Source organism: Misgurnus anguillicaudatus, chromosome 24, assembly GCF_027580225.2.
Source record: "Misgurnus anguillicaudatus chromosome 24, ASM2758022v2, whole genome shotgun sequence".
Taxonomy (NCBI): Eukaryota; Metazoa; Chordata; class Actinopteri; order Cypriniformes; family Cobitidae; genus Misgurnus; species Misgurnus anguillicaudatus.
This window is the reverse complement of record NC_073360.2, coordinates 44,814,964-44,837,661: the sequence shown is the minus strand read 5'-3', so window position 1 is coordinate 44,837,661 and position 22,698 is coordinate 44,814,964. Positions and strand designations below refer to the sequence as shown.

The following is a 22,698-nucleotide window of genomic DNA, read 5'->3' as shown; positions in this document are numbered from 1 at the left end:
AAGCATTTTCGGGGGAGACCTGACCTGCTAAAGAGAGATGGCCTCCATCCATCTCAGGAAGGAAGTGCGATTCTCTCTATAAATCTGACCAATAGTCTTACTTCGAATACAGTCTGACTATCCAGGGTACAAGTCAGGCAACAGACAGATCGGCTTAACCGTCCATCTGTTAGCTGCCGTGATATGTCAAGATCACTTATATCCCAGCACTTCGAGTCAATCTTACCAGAATATCAACACATTTCAACTGTATCTGTTCCCCGAACAAATAAATACAGAGCACCGCTTGCCACATCTGGTACAAATCTGATTAATATAAAATTAGAAAACAATACATTAACAGATGAACCTCGAATGTTAAAATTCGGCCTTCTGAACATTAGATCGCTTACCAATAAAGAACCTATTGTCAATGAAATAGTTACAGACCAAAACTTAGATGCACTCTGTTTAACAGAAACCTGGCTTAAAGCAGACGACTACATTAGTTTAAACGAATCCACCCCACAAGACTATTATTATAAACACGAACCTCGATTAAAGGGGAGAGGGGGTGGTGTAGCTACAATATACAACAAAATTTTTAAAGTAAAGCAAAAATCTGAAGTAAAATTTAAATCATTCGAACTAATGTTGTTAAATATGGAAATAACCGATCGTAACCACAAACAGCTCTCTTTTGCCTTAGCTACAATCTATAGACCTCCGGGCCACCATGCAGATTTCCTTAAAGAAATAGCAGATTTCCTGTCTGAGCTTGTAGTCACTGTAGATAAAGCTCTTATCGTTGGTGATTTTAATATTCATGTGGATAACCCAAAAGATGCACTAGGACGTGCATTTATGGAGGGCCAACGCATACTCGTAAGCACACATTAGACTTAATTCTGTCACTCGGGCTCAATATTAATGACATCAAAATATCACCTCAGAGTGATGCAGTTTCTGACCATTACCTTGTGTCATACACTGTACTTCTAGATAGGATCACTCAATCCACAACATGCTACAGATTAGCCAGAACAATAATTTCCACCACTAAAGATAGATTTATTAGCACTCTTCCAGACCTGTCCCAAATTAAACATGTAGCAGATAACTGTGACGATCTAGATATTGTAATAGAAAACCTAAACAATGTCTGTTCTAACACATTGGATGCCGTTGCTCCCATTCGAAAAAAGAGAATCAAAGAAAAACCGCCAGCTCCATGGTATGATCATCACACCGCAGCACTCAAAAAGGCAACTAGGAAAATGGAAAGAAATTATAGAAGCACAAAGTTAGAGGTATGGCGTGCAGCATGGAAAGAGAGTGTTAAACAATACAGACAGGCTATTAAAACCGCCAGATCTACCTATCTTAGCAAGCTTATAAATGAGAATCATAATAACCCTCGTTTCCTCTTCAGCACCGTTGCAAAACTGACTAGAAATAAAGAACAAACAGAAACCAATACTAAACTTCAACACAATAGTAACGATTTCATGAACTTCTTTTCAAACAAAATTACGGCTATAAGGGACAACATCGTAGCTACCCAGGCAGCCACCACTCTACCCGTTAGTTCACTTAACACTAGACTACCATACGAACATCTTGATTCATTTAAACCTACTACAATAGATGAGCTCTCTAGACTAGTTACATCATCCAAATCATCATCCTGTATATTATACCCCGTTCCCACAAAACTGCTTAAAGAGGTATTCCCTGTAGCGTCAACCCCGGTTCTAAATATCTTTAACTCATCGCTAGAAATAGGATACGTTCCAACAGCTTTCAAACTAGCAGTTATTAAACCGCTGATTAAAAAACCGCAGCTTGACCAGGGAGAGCTTAATAACTTTAGACCAATCTCAAATCTCCCTTTTCTTTCGAAAATATTAGAAAAGGTAGTGGCAAGCCAGTTACGCACATTCTTGACAAATAATAGTACATATGAAAAGTTCCAATCAGGATTCAGGCCCCACCATAGCACAGAGACAGCGTTGCTTAGAGTTACAAATGACCTCCTATTAACATCCGATCGTGGTGAAATCGCAATTCTTATATTATTAGACCTTAGTGCAGCCTTTGACACAATAGATCATACAATCTTACTCAATAGACTAGAAAACTATGTTGGTATCAGTGGTCAGGCGCTAGCCTGGTTTAGGTCGTATCTAACCAATCGCTATCACTTTGTTTATGTAAACGAGGAAGAGTCATATCACTCTCTGGTTAAATACGGTGTACCGCAGGGTTCGGTTTTAGGTCCTATCCTGTTCTCGTTATACATGTTACCTCTAGGAGACATTATCAGGAAACATAACATACGTTTTCACTGCTATGCGGATGATACCCAGCTTTACATCTCCTCACATCCCAGCGACACACACACGTTTTCTAAGCTAACAGACTGCCTTAGCGATGTTAGTGACTGGATGGCACATAACTTTCTTAAGCTGAACTCCAATAAGACAGAGATACTTATTATTGAACCGAATCGCTACAAACATAATATGTCAGATTACAAGTTGCACATAGATGGCTGCACTGTGGTGCCATCTTCCACGGTTAGGAACTTAGGTGTGATGTTCGACAGCAACTTATCCTTCGATAGTCATATCGCCAACGTCTGCCGCACAGCATTCTTCCATTTTAGAAATATCTCGAAAATACGCCATATACTGTCTACATCTGACGCAGAGAAGCTTATCCATGCTTTTATGACCTCTAGAATAGACTATTGTAACTCGCTACTCGGGGGATGCCATGCAAATCAAGTAAACAAGCTTCAGCTAGTTCAAAACGCTTCCGCAAGGGTACTTACTCGATCTAAAAAGTATGACCACATAAGCCCAATTCTGGCATCTTTACACTGGCTACCAGTTAAATATCGCATACAATTTAAAATATCACTAATCACCTACAAAGCTTTAAATGGCCTAGCACCCTCATATCTTAGAGAATTACTATCAGAATACAATCCATCACGCACACTACGGTCGCAAAATTCTGGTCTATTGATTATCTCTAGACTATCAAAAGTGTCTAAAAGTGGAAGGTCATTTTCCTACTTAGCCCCTAAGCTCTGGAATGATTTACCAACCAATGTCCGAGAATCAGACACAGTCGATAATTTTAAATCTAGACTTAAAACTTTTCTCTTCAACAAAGCATTCGCATAATTTGTCTAGTAAAAGTACTTAACTCGAAATAGTTATCTGTACGGAACAAAGCACTCGCGGTCATAACACAGACCAACCAAATAAATAAATAAAAACCTTATCTTAACCTATAGTCGGATTGTGATTTTGGAACTTTCGTGTTCTTGTGAATAGTATGCCATACAAACCCGTTTGCCACTGAACCTGCATTAACGACGACAGTGGGGCTTCCAGCCTTAGTCAAACGGGTTGGCACGTATGGTTGGGTTGTGATTTTGGCGCTTTCTTTGTATTGCAAATAGTATGCCATACAGACCCGTTTGCCACTGAACCTGCATTAACGACGACAGTGGGGCTTTTGGCCTTAGTCAAACGGGTTGGCACGTATGGTTGGGTTGTGATTTTGGCGCTTTCTTTATATTGCGAATACTATGCCATACAGACCCGTTTGCCACTGAACCTGCATTAACGACGACAGTGGGAATTCCGGCCTTAGTCAAACGGGTTGGCACGTATGGTCGGGTTACGATTTTGGCGCTTTCTTGTGTCTTGTGAATAGTATGCCATACAGACCCGTTTGCCACTGAACCTGCATTAACGACCACAGTGGGGCCTCCAGCCTTAGTCAAACGGGTTGACACGTATGGTCAGGTTGCGATGTTGGCGTTTTCTCGTGATCTTGTAAATAGTATGCAATATAGACCCGTTTGCCACTGAACCTGCATTAACGACGACAGTGGGGTTACAGGCCTTAGTCAAACGGGTCGACAGGTTTCATTTTCTCTTAAAAATCGGAAGGTGACCCTTAGTTACCATATATACCGTCGCAATGGGCCCCCAATTTGCAAAATCCTCAACTGTGGATAAAACAATTATGCCTCAATAGTTAGTCTGTCTGAAACTAAGCTGATTAAACCACATCACTGTGTGACACTTGCATTACATGTGAACGGCCCCTACGCTAATATGATTTTGTTTTTCTCTCCCTGTCTCATCCCTGGGTCCCATTGACCCTGAGGACAATGGGACAAACAGACCCAGTTCCGGTAGATGTGAAAGTCGGCACACCTCTGATCTACTGGTCGTCCTTCAATGTGATGCCCAGCTGATGCCTGACCAACGACCACTGGCAGGACCCGCTTAATATCCGCTTAATCTCTGCTTAATCTCCGCTTAATCTCCGCTTAAAGTGTGTGTTGCAGGTTAACAACCACCGTCGATTAATGGGTACATAAATCACTCAAGATATGCAGTGATGGTACTAACGGCGTTATAAATAAACGGCGTTACTAACGGCGTTATTTTTATCAGTAACGAGTAATCAAATAAATTACTGTTTCTCCCGTTATAACGCCGTTACCGTTATTGACAATAAATGCTGCGCGTTACTATAATTAATCTCACTAAAGCGATTTTCACCAGAGTAGGTTCTCTCATGCAGACAGGCAATGTTTGTCTCTAGTGTGTGTGTGTGTGTTGGGGGCTGAGAGACACATAACTAATGCTGATTGGTGTGTGTGTGTTAGAGGGGGTGGGACAACCACATAAGCGGTGATGATTGGCTTAATTTCCATCGCTAGCCAACCAGAGGCAGGCAGAGATCATACGCAACCACATGCACAGTCCGAGAAGTTCAGTGCAGTGTTGCCAACTTGGTGACTTTGTTACTAGGTTTAGCAACTTTATAAACCCCTTTAGCGACTTTATTTACTAAAAGCGACTAGGACAAATCGAGCGATCTTTTCTGGCGTGGTTGGAGACTGACGTCACGCGAGAGTATGTATCGCTCTCTCTTCTCAACGAGCAGCGGCTGATGCTGCTATACACTCACAGGCAGCCCGGACCTCGCGCTGCAGTCCGCGAGTCCCACACCCGCAATGACAGAGCGATGACAAGTACAACAAACTCAAAGGTAGCAGTCGCAAACACAACGTATAATAAGCACTACTTTTCCATCGTTGAGGTGAAACGCAGGAATGTTTATGTAATGTGCAACTTATGCAGAGTAAGAAAGAGCCTCTTCACGTCTGTAATTCTGATCTAATAAAGCACCCCACATCGTCACATGCTGCCACCTCTTGCGAAAATTAACCAGGGGTTTTTGTGGTAAAAGTGCAGTAACCATGTTTTTTTGGCGTATTGATTGCTATCAGTAAAACCATGGTTTTAGTACAGTAACCATAGTGAATTATGGTTTGTTGTCAAAACCATGGTTATTTTGTGGTAACCATGGTTTTACTGCAGTAACCATGTTTTTTGGTTTTAACTGTAGCAAAACCATGGTTAATTTTCGTAAGGGACAAAATAAGTGGTTTCTCTTTAGTGTCTAATTCATTCAACAAATGTTATATTGGGGGCATCCAAGTTATTTTAAATATTTGAACTTTTTTTAAGTAACGCAATAGTTACTTTGCCTGGTAATTAGTTACTTTTATAATGATGTAACGCAGTTACTAACTGAGTTACTATTTTTGAGAAGTAACTAGTAACTATAACTAATTGCTTTTTTAAAGTAACGTTGCCAACACTGAAGATATGTGTATAATTTTAAAAATGTCTCAAAAATGGTCTTAAAGACCACTTTTTTACGTTTTTGGTATTAACGTTTTTTTTAACGCAATTCTGCGATGACGTCACGTTGGGGAGAAGTGGAGAAAGACTCAACCAGAGCCATAGAGATAGATGAGACATTTATTGCTATTTAATACTTACGTATATAATTTGGAAATCATATATACATCGTAGGAACAGTGGCGCCCCCAAGGGGGGGCCAGGGGGGGCCACGGCCCCCCCATAAAAAACACTGCCCCCCCCAGTGGCCCCCCCAAACAGAATGAGATTTAAAAAAAATTTTTTTTTTTTTTGATTTTTAGATTGAAATAATAGTAATAATATGTATTCATTAAAATGTACACTAAAAGCACTATGTAAAAAAATAAAATACATTTGTATAATGTGATAAATAGAATACAACCTTAACCCCTCCCCTCTCCTTTACCCGCGATTACGCGCAGCCGCACTACCATCCATGTGACGTACACGTGATGTCCTGTTCGCTCCTGTTCAGCCATTGCATGCATTACAGAAGAAACTCACAAACTAGTAAGTAAAACGCAGTTAATTCTACGTTATATAAAGCATATTGTTTCAACGTAGATAATCACTGTCAGGATTTAAATTGGGCTGGGGCCATCCGGGGCTAAACCCCAGCACCAGAGACGTCATGCCCATTCAAACTGACCCTCAGTTTTTGAGCCAACTGGATTTTGCATGCAACCTCAAAATCAAAGAAGCATCCATTAATCTGTTGCTTGTCTTTTAATCTGTTTAATATGCGCAATATTATCAATTCTGTGCTGCATCCTTGTCACTTTCACTTGTCATTTTCGCCGCTTTGATCCTGTTAAATTTCTTTATTCTGGCGTCATCAGCGTCGGAGCGCGCTCACAAGCTTTGCTGTTGCATTTGGCTATCTGAGGAATTAAAACGTCTAAGAAACGCCCACAACATTTCCAAACCCCAGGACGGTAATGTGCAGTTAACCTCCTCTGTGTAGAAAATGTATAGTTTAAAATGTGACCATCTGGACGTTATATTAGTAGAGATTTCTAGATTTATCTTTTTGGCACAACGCCAAAGTTCGCCAGAGTTCACGGGGGCACAGAATCACACATGCTCACATACGAGGTAACATTTAATGCAAAAGTCCGTTACTCTAATAATTTTATCTAAACATATTGTTTTAAATCGTTATTGAACATTACAATCAATCACGTGGCTATAGCTTATGTCATTTTCGTTGTTTATGTACTTTATGGATTTAAAATTACATTAATTTCATAGGATAATGCAGTTGTTTTGCAAAATGCATTAATGACACAATTAGAAGTCATTAAACAAAACGTAAATAAACAAAACATGCCGTTTCAGATGTAAATATGATGCCAATATGTCATTAGTCCGATTGAATAGTATTTGATCTAAAAGTTAGTCAACACTTTTGTTTTGGAGGTTTTTGCATGAAGGCTGGGGCGCTCAGCTTGTTAAAAATGTAAGTGCCATAGAAAAGATTGAAGAATCTATAATATTTCGTTTGATGTCTGCACACATTTCTGTGAGCTGTGCACACTGTGCCCCCTTAAAAAAGCCCGGCACATAGGCTGAAGGTCTCGCTCTACTCTTGCCAGTGTACCCGCTGCACTTGTGCATGTGCACTCGCTGCCTGCGGTGCCGCGAAGGGAATAATGTGTTTCCATTCATTATGGGGCATACTCACCAAACGCAAGTTCCATGATTTGCGCGAGTAGATTACATACAAAGTCAATGCAAAGACGCAATCAGACAGACGCGTCCTCGCAAGGGGCGATGCGAAATGCCAATGACGCGAAGTGGGCTGCGCCATTGCCGAAAACACGCGCTTTTCCCTTCAAACGCGTCTTTGTGTGTATGTGTATGTGTGTGTGTGTGTGTGAGAGAGAGAGACAGAGAGAGAGAGAGAGAGAGAGACAGAGAGAGAGGTAAGATTGGTGCCCACGTCGAGAAAACTTTATAGAAGACTAGAAACGTGTTAAGGACTAAAGTATGTCACTCATTTAATTACAGTATGTTAACTGGATAACACTGGATATAACTCATTGTATAGTTTAATAAAATAATGTATTTTAAATACACAAATCAAACGATGATCGGTCGATACTCATCTTTGATAGATTAATACTATTCCACCATCTGATCTTTCAATTATTTGCAATTTTTATTTGTATCTAGTAAATCATATACTAGTAATAAATAAGAATAACTATACAAGTAGCATTAAAAGCAAAGGAAAACTGTTGACCATTAGATTCAGGCATAATAATTTTTTTAATTGTGCCACCCTAAGATTTGTACTGGCCCCTTTGTGCCCCCCCATGAAAACAATCCTGGGGGCGCCACTGCGTAGGAAATATATAATGTGTTATACTGCAAAGTTACCTTGCTAATTATTATTTATGATATATGTGGAGATAAATAAAACTTCGCAAATCTGCTGATTTGATCCATTCATGTCCTGACCACCAGGCTAGAGATTTTTAAACATCCTTAATCCACACTTACTAGTCTATCAAATAATATCTCAAATATATTGTTTTGTGAAATAAAAGGATGCTTTGTTATATTGTTTATGCGATTATAACGAATCACACGATCATTTTATGCAGCAGCAGTCAGCAGCTGCAGCATACTCGGATCCGACCGCATACATACTGTAATAAACAGGCGTTTGGCGGCTTTTTACATCACGACAGGCTATGCCATTTGAGGAGGAACCGCTCATTGATCATCGTATTTTTATAAATCCTGTACATGTTTGGACCTGCCGAACAGGTTGAGAACTTTTATATACTTTATTGAGCAGAGAGGCTGCCTGCACAGTTTGACCAGCGGGCTGCGGGAACCGGCGCACATCACGCCGCCAGACGGTGTTGCTAATATAACTCGACATGTATAGCTATTATCAGATCGGCCCACCGGGAAAGTCCCGACTCTCTCGATTGCCATTCCGCTACTGGCTGTAAGAAAGTGAGTGCGTTTGGGTCGCTGGTCCCCGCGAACAGACGTGACGTGCTTCACTCACCTTCCAGGATTAGAGACATGCTGCCAAAACCGTTTGTGCTGAAGATCGCATAAAGTTACACCCATTTCAGGCAGGATCATGGACCCCCTCAAGCCAGCATGCACGAGTATGTTAATTGTTTGTTTACTTTCTACACGAAGATATGCTAACGTTATGCTATCTGGCTGTCTGCCTATCTCTCTATACTAGCCTATACATCTGTCTGTCTATCTATCTGTCTGTCTATCTGTCTGTCTATCTATCTATCTATCTATCTATCTATCTATCTATCTATCTATCTATCTATCTATCTATCTATCTATAAACTGCGCTATCAGAACTGTACTTTACTCGTCTTTCTATAGTCATTCTCAATGCTCTCAAGGCGGCTTTGGTCAATTCTCTCCCCAGCGTGACGTCATACAGTGCGTTGTGGGGGAAAGCAGAATCATTGCAAATCGCTGTACTTTTTCATACTTTTTCAGGTTTTGTGATACCCAACAACATAAAATACAATGGATAACAGTTTAAATCAGTGCCGGTCTTTCCTATACGCAAACTACGCAATTTGCATAGGGCCCCGCACCACTAGAGGGCCCCCTTGATTTCAGAATTATTTAAAACCATTATATCAAAGAAAAATTATTATTATGTTTAATGAAAACAAGATGCTATAATTTAAATAATTTGCAAACTTTCGAATTTATGCAGGTTTTTAAAAATACTTGATGATTTCTTAAATCAGTGATATACTCGGACAACATGCAGGCAGTTTCTCAATCCGAAGGCTGCAGCCTTTAGAGGTCACATCTGTAGGCTGCATATGCGTCATAAAAACGTATTTCAGAATATTAACAATTATAATGTTGACTATTATTCTTAGTTAATGGTTAATTGTTATATTATGTTTATGACTTGCAAATGAAATGCTTATTTAACTTAAATAAATCAGGCTTGATGACGTATGCAGCGCGCATATGCGACATCCGGAGGCTGCAGCCTTCAAATTTAGAAACGGCTGCGTGCATGACGCAGAAGGGTGATTTGGTAACGATGCGCATATTATATGCCCACCATTGATTTAAAACAAAGCTATCCGTCTGGGGCAGAATAAAGGGGAAAAAACGTGAAGCAAGGGAACAAGACAAAGGATTTGCGCGAGCAGATTACATACAAAGTCAATGCAAAGACGCATCCATACGCGTCCTAGCATGGGGCGATGCAAATGACGCGAATTGGGTGACGCAATTGCCGCGAAAACACGCGCTTTTCCCTTTGAACTTCAAGAACGCGCTCTCGCGCAGGATAATTTGACATCATGAGAGAGAGAGAGAGAGGGAGAGAGTGAGGGAGAGAGAGAGAGAGAGAGAGAGAGAGAGAGGTAAGAATTGTGCCCACCTCGAGAAAACTTATTAGAAGACTTGAAATTTGTATAGGATTAAAGTATATGTCCCTCGTTTAATTACAGTATGTTAACTGGATATCACTGGATATAACTCATTGTATAGTTTAATAAAACAATGTATTTTGATTACACAAATCAAACCTAAATATATGATTGTTTTAGCTGCTGACCAGCATAGAGAATCTGGTTAATTTATAAGACATGTTGCTGATACAGTACTGTGTGTTGTACCTTATCTTGTTAATTGAGTCTTTTTGAGCATCTTATGCCTAGAATTATTCAAGGAGATTGATTCTTTTAACTTCCTTTAAAGTTTGATCAATTGTGCATAATGACATGTGCAACAAATGGATATAGGGTGTCAAACTCATAGATTTGCAATATTTAAAATCAGACACTATTTTTTAAATATTTGGGGTCAACCTCTGTGACAGCTTTAAAGGGACACTTCACCCATTTGCATTAAGCTGTGTATAGTTAGAACTCCAGTCATGTTTTTGAATGGTCATGCATCATTTCCTCAGTTGCCGCTGAGACAGGAGAAATACAGATTTCAGTGTTGCACTTCCTTCTTTCAATGATGCAAAAAATCATCATTTTGCATCATTGTAAGCAGGAAGTGCAATGTCTTTGTTGAGGGAATGAGACTACACACACTCATTTTCTCTGTAAAATAGGCACCAAACTCTAAATGTATGTTACATTTCGACTACAAATATGACACACTTTCAATAAAGATTAATGTTTCTACGGGTGAAATGCTCTAAAGCTGAAACTTATCAAATCCTATCAGAGGTCCAGAATGTCATTGAAACACACCAGTGGCTTTGCTGTCATCAGTATTGAACATGTTACCCCTCGAAGTACCCCTCCCCACAGAGCCCCCCCCACATAACAAATCCCAATTTAACCCCTGTGTATTAACAGTATGTATTAATATTTAATTTATTTTGATTCATTACATTCATTTAGATCAGGTTAATTTTTTAGTGCTTCTCACAACACATTTTAAATCAAAACAACTTATCAGCAAATACATGTTTCATGTTATAATCAGCAAGTTTATCAGTCAGGGTTTCAAAGTAATATGCATATGGGAATAATATACAGCTATAAGATAATACACTATGTGGTTAGTTAACAACTAACTAACAGCAACATTGACTGGGTTTTACCTAGATAGCACAGGTACGTCTGTAAGATGTCTGGTAAAGATCTGGAGATCTGGAATACATCTTGTGTGTAAAAACATCTTATAAAGGAAAAGAGCTGCTTTAAATACATTCTAAATCAAAAACGTCTTGCAGACATCTTCAATATGTCTATATGACATCTTTTAGGAGACGTCTCACAGACGTATTGCAGATGAGAAAACAATCTAAATAAGACATCTTGCAGATGTAAACGCAGACATCAAATAGACGTCTCCGAGATGTATGTGTGCTATCAGGGTCTGAATGCACTGACAGAGGGCCCCTCACAAAGCTTTGCTTAGGGCCCCCCAGCATCTAGGACCGGCACTGGTTTAAATGTTTATTATCAACAAGCAAATTGCACAAATTCGGTGAAAAATTTTACCTGCAAAACGCCCTTTAAGCTCCTTATCCGTTTATATGTGTGTATATACATGTATATCTCCCAAGGGTTTTTCCCTCCTAGGACTTTTATTTTTATTTCCTCGGCTAAACAACCCAGGGTTTTTGTTTTTTTTCTCCTAGGGGTTTTTTTACCCCGGGGAGGTAGCCTGCTTTGGCTTAACTTAGCTTCTTCATCTAGACGTTACATTAGTAATATGCTCGCTCATAATGTTGCGTCATAGCCGCAGCAAATTTGACTGCTTATGCTATTGTGTATTATGTTATGCTTTCTGTCGTTTTTCTGTGCTTTTACTGCTTCTATTAATGTAAAGCTGCTTTGAAACAATTGAGTATTGTGAAAAGCGCTATATAAATAAAATTGAATTGAATTGAATTGATCACATGACCAGTGTCTAATATGTTTAGGTGAACTCGGGTCAGTTGTATTATGCAAGTTCATAAAACATTTATCCTTCTGACTAATAACACTACCATTTTGTCTACTTTTTGTTTATAGACAGATTTAATGACAAAAATTTGCATAATTTAAAGGGTAGTTTGTTTTAATGATTTGTTTGCCCTAAATAAATCTAAAAACACATAATACACTTTTATTTATGTCTTACTTAAGTTAAATAATTTTTTAAACATATTTTAATAAAAGTCTTGCTATTATTTTGTAAAAAGAAGTGTAAAATGTTTGGACATATCTGCTTTTACACTATTTTGACCAGCAGGGGTCGCCAGCATGTGTGGTGTTTCGAACTGCTTCGAAAAAATGAATAAATTTTCGAAGCAATTGGTTCAATTGATTCGAAGCTTCTAAAAGCTTTGTTTCTCCCATCACTAGATTCAGGTGTTAAAGAGCTTCTTAGTTTCTTAAAAGCTACATTTCTTTGTTTAATTGTCTCACTACATTCCTGATTCCAAACCCATAGTCTGGGTAAAAGTTTTAAAGCAAACAGCCACATCACTTCCTGTGGAAGCTACCATTTTGGGTGACCAGAAGGGGAGAATTTAGAAACACTTGATTCTGACATTTAATTTGGTGTTTAACTCTGTTTCTGTTAATGGTAGTTTTTTACTTGCTGTTTAGAAGTTTACATCTTGTTATGTTGATTGTTATATTATTTAATATGACTGATACAAACTTTTAATTTTTTCCATGATAAGATGGTTTGCCCTGTAGACGGGGCCTCAGCCTATAAATAGGCTTGCTTGCTTGCTAAAATGCATTCAGTTTTTATTGTGAACTCATTGTGAAGCTACAACTAAGCAGTGTTGCAAACTTGGGCCATTTGGTTTAGCCAAAATAGCACATTGTTGCTCTTTGTTTTCGTTTTTGTACAGTTTTTATTTATTTTTGTTTTCTCATACACTGTACATATTTTTGCACCTTTAAATAAAACACCATTTGGATCCTGCATTAACTTTTTAGTACAGCACGTCATTTCCTGTTTCTACTCCAACTGGTTGGCTTCCTTACAGATGTCCTCAGACAAGTATTGTTCAAAATTTGAAGACAACATTTATAAAAAGTTTTGGTCTACTTTAAATGTTGAATTTTAATTTAATTTCAGTAATGTATTTGATAGCTGAAGCTGATTTTATTCAACATTCATCACAACACTTTAACTCTTACTGAAAGTCACAAACATAAAACATTACAGTTTTTCTCAGTCGCTTTGGTACATTTCTCGAATCATACTCACAATTTGCAAAACAGTAAGTGCATTTCTCAAAACAATTCGTACAAATAGCAAAACACCATGGATAACCTGCAAAAGCCACTTTCTTGCTCAAAATCCTTAGTTTATCTCTCAAAATTAAATATCGGTGTCAATGAACATGTCAGTGCCATCAGAATAACAAGTCATTGTGTCATTGTGTACGGATAAGACAGTCAAATTGTTAGGCACGTTGTCAATATAACAGTTTACTCTGAAGTGATTTTCTGATGTAAACTATCGCTAAAGTTTTGACGACAAGTATTGTAAATTGTAAGTTACACTTAGTATAAGTTATGTGTGAGTTTGATTGCAAGAGACTTGACAAAATTTACATTTACGCTTTTACTGTTTGTACTGTAATTTGTTGAAAGACCATGTCATTGCCATAAAGAAAGATAAAGACAGCACTGTAAGCACTGCATAGCATAAAGAGAAAAAAAACAAAAGTAGAAATGTGAACATGATAGATGTCTAAAAGATGTCTAACCATAGCCTAAGAATAGATGATGCATATACATTTAGAACATGTAAAAGAAATGAAAGCAAACACCTTGAACACACTTTGCTTACATGTTGGAATATCATACATCTTCAAGTTATTTTGGCAAAAATGACATGTAACCAAATTCAAGGTTATTTAGGGTAGAAGTGGGTTACTCATAGCCGGACTATATTGGGTCAATAGTTAGCAGTCATTACAACGTCTCGGTTTTTGCTTGCTGGGGACGTTTCTGTCTGTTAGAGAAAGTCAAGATTCACCTAGGAGCATTTTACCAATTCAAGACAGATTTAGAAAAACCGTCTAATGGGAATGTATAGAAATATGTTTGACCAAACCCTGTATTATGAGAACTTGTTCAACCATTTTGCAAGTAAAGACTTATACTATGAACTAATGCCTAAATGTTGTGTGGAGTGAGACTATTCAACAGATACCCATTATAATACATTTTGATCAACATGACATAAGCAACTGATAATGAAGGAAAAAGCAGAGAATTGTACATAATCATTTGCATGGATGTACCAAAGCATTTGCAACTTGTTCAAAGAAATGAGAAACTGCTTTTTTGATGTGCACAAGTGACACAATGATGTGAGAATTGAACAAGCAGTTTTGAGAATTTCAATTCTGATCTGAGAATTGTACCAAAGCGACTGAGAAAAACTGTAAAATTGAATTATGATGAGAAAAACAAAACAAAGTAAAAAGTAAAAACAAAATCATTCAGAAATAAAAACATAAGTGAAAATTTTGTGATGTCTGATGAGAGAAATCTGATTTCATTACTGTATAAAAAATAAACTGATGAAGTTCATTTCCTTGTAAATCTCACTGATGTGTTTCAGTAAAACACAAACACACATAAATGAAACTAAAATGAAAATGTCCATAAACACTAAATGATGACAGAAGAGAAACAAATTCAACTCACTGTAGATTTAATCTGTGTGTGAACAAACTGTGTGTCTCTGTTCTCTACAGGTTGTGTTGTTGTGATATCACAGATGAAGGTTGTGTTGCTCTGACTTCAGCTCTGAGATCAAACCCATCACACCTGAGAGAACTGAATCTGTCTGATAATAATCTCACATATTCAGGAGTGAAGCTGATCTCTGATGTACTGAAGAATCCTGACTGTAAACTGGAGATACTGAAGTAAGATCATCTCTCTGATAGTCACACGTGTTCTGAGGTTTAGTTAAACATAAACTGTATGAAGAAAACACACTTAACTGTAAAGGATATATAAAGTCAATGAGAGATCTGATCAGTAAGCAGATATATCAGCAGTCTCATGAATAATTATGAGACATTGATACATCATCAAAGTATTGCAATGTTTTACCACAACACAACCTGTGAAGATAAAAACTGAGATAAAGATTCAAATTTAATGTCATTCTCCTATAATTAAAATGAATGATGTTTAGATTTCCCCTACACACCTGACTGACTTAAGTTACATAACCGATGCATCTATAGACAACACACACAAGACATTTATCCTCACCGAGTGTCCACAGAAGAAAAACACTCAAGAGTCACACAACATCTTGTCTATTATGAACACAAACACTTGAGGAAATAAGATCATGTATTCAACCTGACAGACTCCAGTCAATGTCTTTGAATATGATTTAATCACGGCCGAATCCTCCTCATCAGAAAGAATACAAGAGTTTATATAGGACATGACAAAGTCACATCATTTATCTCTAATATGATTTATTCTTCATAACTGCAATTCAGAAACTCCTCTCTGTTATCATGCAGACAAAACCCAATTAAACTTTCTTGATGACCTCAACTTTAACAAGTCAAATTGAAATCATTTAACCACATATACTTCATCTATTTCAACACATTTTATTGTCAAAAGCATACAGTACAAATGTTCAAACCTGTAAGGAAAAGACATGTTAGTTATAATTAGTTATGATTCATTTCAATTTCCTTCACAACATGCAGCAAAACTCCTCTGTTAAAATATCAGAAAATGTAGTTTGGTGTTTCTTTGATGAAATCTTTGCTGATATTATTGTGTATGAAGAGTTTTTCTCCTCGTTGTGTTGTTTATATAAAGATGATTAAAAACATTGATCCATCATTGACACTGACACACACATTAATAATGTTTTTATAGATTGAGTGAAATTGATCTTTAAACACTGTAACATCTTTAAATGTAAGATCAGAGTTATGTTATCTCCAGCTGATATTCCTCCTGTAATAGAGGAAGATTTTTACATCAAATACCTGATGAGAATTACAAGTGTGAGTCATGAAATCAATACAGATTTATGAAGAAATGTTCATGTGGTTTAGGACATCTAACACTAATAGTCAGCTGTGTGATGGATTTATTTGACATTTAAACACACAGTGTCTCAGTTACTGAGGGATTGAAATATGAACATTACATGAAGAGATGAAGGTTAGAGATTTGTGGACAAACTTTGTAGTTTTGTAACATTCACATAAAGTCTCTGTTCTCTACAGGTTGTGGAAGTGTGATATCACGGATGAAGGTTGTGTTGATCTGACTTCAGCTCTGACATCAAACCCATCACACCTGAGAGAACTGAATCTGTCTTGTAATAATCTCACAGATTCAGGAAAGAAGCTGATCTCTAAACTAAAAGATGATCCACATTATAAACTACAGACAGTATGGTGAGTAGAGCTCATTTAAATAAATGTTTAAAGTAAACTCATGCAGTTTCATTTAAATCCTAGAATATAAATATTAGAAATAAATGTAAATTGATCTGCTGCTGTTATAGGCTGTGTATCCTTTAAGCCCAACAAACAGAAAATATGAAGTGTACATGAACAACACTTGATGCTTTGTCAGATCAACACAATAAGAATTCAATCCAATGTCTGAGTCTGTTTATTAACTGTGATGTTGAGTTTGTTCACTCCAGGATTTAATACTGTGATCTTACTCTTCTTACACATTATATATGATGTTTGTTAATGGGGTTTGTTTGATAGGACGACACCTCTATAGTTATACACACTTGACTAGATGTTCATCTTTTTATAACAACTTGGTTTTTATTTCATGTTTTAAGCATTATTTATCAAATCATCAGAATACAGACAGAAATAACAACACAAACACAATATATACACAACAGATAAACACAAAGTACAGATGATAAATGATACAGATGAAGATTAGAAAAAAGAAGAGAAAATCAACTCTTAAAATCTGATGGACACTTCACACAACTCTCTGTCGAGCTTTGACATTGATGCTGTTTCTCTTTATTTACACGACTGTCAACCTCCAGGACTTTTAAAATAAAGCATCACCTTCATTTTCTTACTGTTTGTGTGTGAACTCATAAAACTGTCAGTGTGTCATTATATTATACTACATACATATCAATACATTCATCTCTTACATTGACATCAAATATTCAGAGGAAATAGATGAAATGTGTTTTTGTATTGTTGTAGCTCATGTGTATGTGATCAACAGATTGTTGACATGTTTATTATGTTGAAGATTTCATTTCTATCAATGACTGACAGCACTAATAGTTTGTTTTTCTATCTCTTCATCTGACACTGATGATGATCTCATATCTGATTGACTTTCTCTTTCAATTTTTATCCAGGACTTTAGGACAGAGAAGGTAAAGATGTCTGTCTGATCTTCAGTTTGATCTGATGGTTAATAAGAAGACACAATAGTGACATCACTTCCTCTTAACCGTATGAGTTGATTATTCAGTACAGGATCTGATCTGTGACTTTATCTAAATCTGACTTTGAAGTGTTGGAGGTAAATCTTCATCCTAACTCAGCTTCTGTCTACACATTTCCTATAAGAGCGATTTATCAGTCAGTGTAAGAGGAGCAAGAAATCTCATAGGACAATAAACTGAAGTAAATACTGACAAGATTCCTCTTCTTCTACACTGTTGGGGTTTTTAACTTCATCTTAAACTGAAATGTGTTCAAGTTCAGCACAACATTGAAGCTCATTTATCTCTGAATCCAAATATTGGACGTCTTTGCTTTTGTGTTCTTCAGGATCTGACTGCAGGACTTTTTGATGATTATGTGATCGATTACAGAAAAGTTGAGAAACTGAAATGTAAATAAATAATTGTTTAAATCTTATAAACCCAGAACACAGAAAACAAATCAAATGTTTCATCTGAGGAAATAAAACATTATAAGAATAAAATCAGGTGAATTTAAATGTGATGTGATGAAGTTGTGACAGGGTCATGTTTATCTCCTCTTCTTTTAACAACAGTATACATCTGGAAACTGAGGAGACGCGTTGATGAACTTTTACGAGAGGAATGTTGTCCCATTCATGTCTGATACTGGATTCTAGCTGTTCTGAGTTTTCTTTGTTGTATTTTTCACCTCAAATGTTTGTCAGATGGTTTTCAGATCTGGACTGTGCTCAGGACTCTTCTACTATAAACTCATGCTGTTGTAATAGATGCAGTATGAAGTTTATCAATGTTTTACTGAAATAGACAAAGACAGATGAAAGCAGATGTTGCTCTTTCAGTATTGATGAGGTCTTTCCAGATGTGAAAGCTGCTCATTTAGACGCTAATCCTCCTCCATACCAACAGAGATGAAGGCTTTTGATGTGAGCACTGATAACAATACAGATGATCTCTCTCCTCTTTAGTTTCCAAACTTTGATTTGTCTGATCACAGAACAGTTTTGTCTCAGTCCATTTGAAATCAGACAGAAGAGCATTTGTGGATCTTGTTTTCATTGGGCTTCTTCTTTGCATGATAAAGCTTTAAGCAGCATTTGTGGATGATAAAGTGAATTGTGTTAACAGACAGTGATTTCTGGAGGTGTTTCTGATCTCATGCAGTGATTTTCAGGACTGAATCAGGTCTGTGTTTCATTCAGTGAGGACATCACAGACATCTTATATTGATTTTACTCCCTCACACACATAGATTGTTTGAATGTTTTGATGATATTATTAGTAGATCAGTGTCCTCCCTTCATAATATTTTAAAACACCTGATTCAATTCATCAGCCTCCTTCTAGAATAATTGAAAAGTCTCCATAATGAAAACATGAACAAGATGATGAGTTGAATCTGCTGTTTTATCTCCTTTGTACTGTGATTTACTAGAAGATCTTCAGCAGAAACATCCTTCATGTTCACACAAACACGAGCACAACTAGACCATCTTCCTCTTAATCTAACTTTTAAAAAATAGTTTTTTTTACTTCTGAAGACACATTACATTTAATACACTCAAAGCACAAGAACCGAGTGCTCAGTCCTCTTTGTTTAATGATAATGTCAGAATCGATAAACCAATCATCTGAACTGAACTACTGCATCAGATATAAATAATTCAACAGCTGGAAACAGCCTCTGTACGCGCTGCGCTGGTGCACGTGAACTGACGAGAAGCGAATAATGAAGTGTTTTCATTCATAGGCTTCACGCTCGTGCGTGCGGGGCACCCACAACAAAAACGGATTGTGGGACCAGCTTTTACCGCTCATTTAAACAACGCGTCGATCGTTGTTGTCACCATGTGACCACTCAGTTGATCTACATCGGTACGCAGCTCCGCGTCTCACTCAGAACCTCAAGAACGTGCATTTGCACAGGATCATGACATTACACATTGTAGAGATGAGAGATAGAGAGATGGTGCCCACGTCGGAAAAACCTAATAGAAGTCTAGAAACAAAGTATTAAAGTATGTATAGCTATTTCACTCATCTCATCACAATATGTTAACTAACTGGATACAACTTATTATATAGACCAGTTCAAATGATGTAAACAACACTGGTCCAAAAACACTTCCTGTTACAGTTTGTGACAGTTATTTTTTTTATTTTACATATATTATTATCTTTAAGATGTTTGTTTAACTTCAGTTAATTCAGGTTTATATGTTCTGTTGGTTTATTTTATCCCAACGTTTATCTAGTGTTAAAAAACGGAAACAGGAAGTGCTTCTGGACCAGTGTTGTTTACATCTCTTGAACTGGTCTATAGTTTAATAAAATAATGTATTTTGATTATACAAATCAATTACATCCTAACTATAGTGATATAGTTTTGTGAATTTATGTTGTGTTTTGCTGTAATTATTATGTAATTATTGCAAATATTGCATATGAGAAAAAACTGCTGACCAGCTTCTCTGTGGCTAATTTATAAGACATGTTGCTTAATCAGTATGTTGTTTTTCTTGTTAATTGAGTCTTTTGGGTAGCCTATCTTATAGCTAGAATTAGTCAATGAGGTTGATTCTTATAACTTCCTTCGAAGTTTGATCAATTGTGCATAATGACATGTGCAACAAATACATATAGGGTGTCAGACTCACAGATTTGAATAATTGAAAGTTCAGGTTTTAAAGATGGGGTCAACATGTAGTTATGCACTGGCACAGATTTAGACCCTTTTGACTCCACACAGAAACAGCAACAGTGTGCGGCATGACATCACTTTGTTGCAGAGATGCTACAGAACAGAAGTGCTCTGTTTGTTGAATGTTAAAATAAGGTGAATTAAATAAAAAATCCCTAATTTTAAAGGTCATGGTGTGATGCGTAATAAGGTCAAATTTCTGTTATTCTAAGATAAAGTGTACCAGAGTTAAGAACTTCGAGCATAATCTGCACTCCTGTCTTCCTAAGGAGATATGGCTAACAATCCCAATTGGTGCCCCAGGTCACAAGATCCTGATTAACCAAATCCTGATGTTTGATCTCCTAAGTGTAAAGCTGTGTATAAAAGGTGACCTGGCAAAATATTCGGGAAAGCATTCTCTAGCAAGAATCTTCCCCACACTTTGTGTGTGTCTGTTGTACACTCTTAAAAAAAATGGTTCTATATCGAACCAGAAATGGTTCTATCACCCGCTTCATATATGGAACCCCCAAATGGTTCAATATAGAACCACTTTAATGGGTTCATTAAAAAGAACCCCAAATGGTTCTTTGAATCAAAGTTAGATGGTTCTATTTAGAACCATTAAAGGTTCTTTATTATTATGAGTAATTTATTATTGATAAGAAATTATAACCGATCTAGAAAATTATAAAAGTTTACTATTTATTAATTGTATTATACAGAAATATAAATCTATAAAAATTACTTAAAATCACATCTCTTTATTCTGTATTAGACAGCAAAACTTTAGTTTACATTTAAAATGTCTCATTACATTCAACCATTTAGTTATTTAATTATTTTCATTAAGCATTTTCACTTTTTAATAAACATACATATGTTTATATATAAATAATATATATAAATAAATTTCATCTCTGTATTAAACAGCTAAACTCTTAATTACACTATACATTAAAAATTTTGTTTAAGTTATTTCCCTTACGCATAGATACTGTACAGTATATGCAGTATAAATTTTTAGTAACTTTTACATGTGTCTGAAATGATGAAAAGAAATCACGGTAACACTTTACAATAAGGTTCATAAGTCAACATTAGTTAGCTACATTAGTTAACATGAACTAATAATGAACTGCACTTATACAGCCTTTATTAATGTTAATTTCAACAATTACTTTTTAAAATCTTGTTAACATTAGTTAATGCACTCTGAACTAACATGAACAAGCAATTAAAGCTTAAATTTTTATTAACTAACATTAACAAAGATGAATAAATACTGTAACAAATGTATTGCTTATGGTTTGTTCAAGTTAGTTAATACATTAACTAATGTTAACTAATGAACTTTATTGTAAAGTGTTACCGAAATCACAATGCATTTAAAGACAATTCATGAACAATCTATTAAATAGAATGACAATTTACACAAGTTGATTGTACATTTGTTTTGTACAGGTATTAAAACTTAAGCATATATTTTATAAATTAAAGTCACTGTGTGCTTAATGGCAAAAGGGTATTGAACATTGAGGAGAAAAAAAACGCAAACAGTTGTCACGGAGTGACTATGCGGGGCGGAACCAAAAGGAGAGTGAAGAGGTTCCGCCCGGACCGGTTTGTACAGACACCGGCACTTCCGGGTTCCCCGGGAATCCCCGCACTCGCTGAAACAAGGCACAGCTGTGTGAGTGACGTGGCGAGCGATGGTTGGGCGAGCCACGCCATGGAGGAGGATATAAAGAGAGAAGGTAGAAGTTACTGGAAGGGCCGATTTTCGGGCGAGTCAACTTCCGCCTTGGGCAGCACAACGAAGACCAGCCTCCGAAGAGTCCGCAGGCTCTGCTGATCCGGCGACCGCTAGGTAGCGGGCGGAAAGAGTGCGGGGCTGGTCCGGGCGAAAGGACGGCGTGGTTGTGTATAGGAAGTTACTTGTCAGAGTGAAGTTTGATCGCGTTGGATATACGCTGCAGATGCCGGCTGGGTTGTTAGTCGTTCGGGTGCTGAAATACGTAGTTCTGCTACGGCTGGGAGCTGTGGAGGAAGAAGAAACACTGTTCAACAGTCAAGTAAGAACCTCTTGAAACGGAAATACACAAAGCTTTCTTGAAGATGTGTGCTGTGTCCTTGTCGTCCGTACTCACCTTAGGAGGGTCTTGGACCTTTGTGGATGCCATCAGGGGCCGCCCGTAATACTCCCCGTGAGGGCGAGAAGCGAGATTTTTAGATTTCCATTTCCCATTCCCCACTTTAGTTTTAAATAATTTAAATAAAGTTTCTATTTTTATATTTTACTTACCTCTGGTTTGTCTGGTCATTGGGGTGCTTTGGGACCTCCTCAAG

The 22,698-nt window shown here is 37.1% G+C and overlaps 1 long non-coding RNA gene and 1 pseudogene across 1 annotated transcript; one reads left to right on the top strand and one right to left on the bottom strand.

The window, feature by feature from the left end:
- LOC129437111 (protein NLRC3-like) overlaps positions 1–22,698 on the top strand; it is a 433,660-nt pseudogene that overhangs the window by 184,366 nt on the left and 226,596 nt on the right.
- Positions 21,038–22,554, bottom strand: LOC129440673 (uncharacterized). Its single transcript, XR_012367925.1, has 2 exons — positions 22,500–22,554; positions 21,038–22,389 (listed from the first exon to the last, which is right to left on the bottom strand). It is a non-coding gene; the product is annotated as an uncharacterized lncRNA (long non-coding RNA).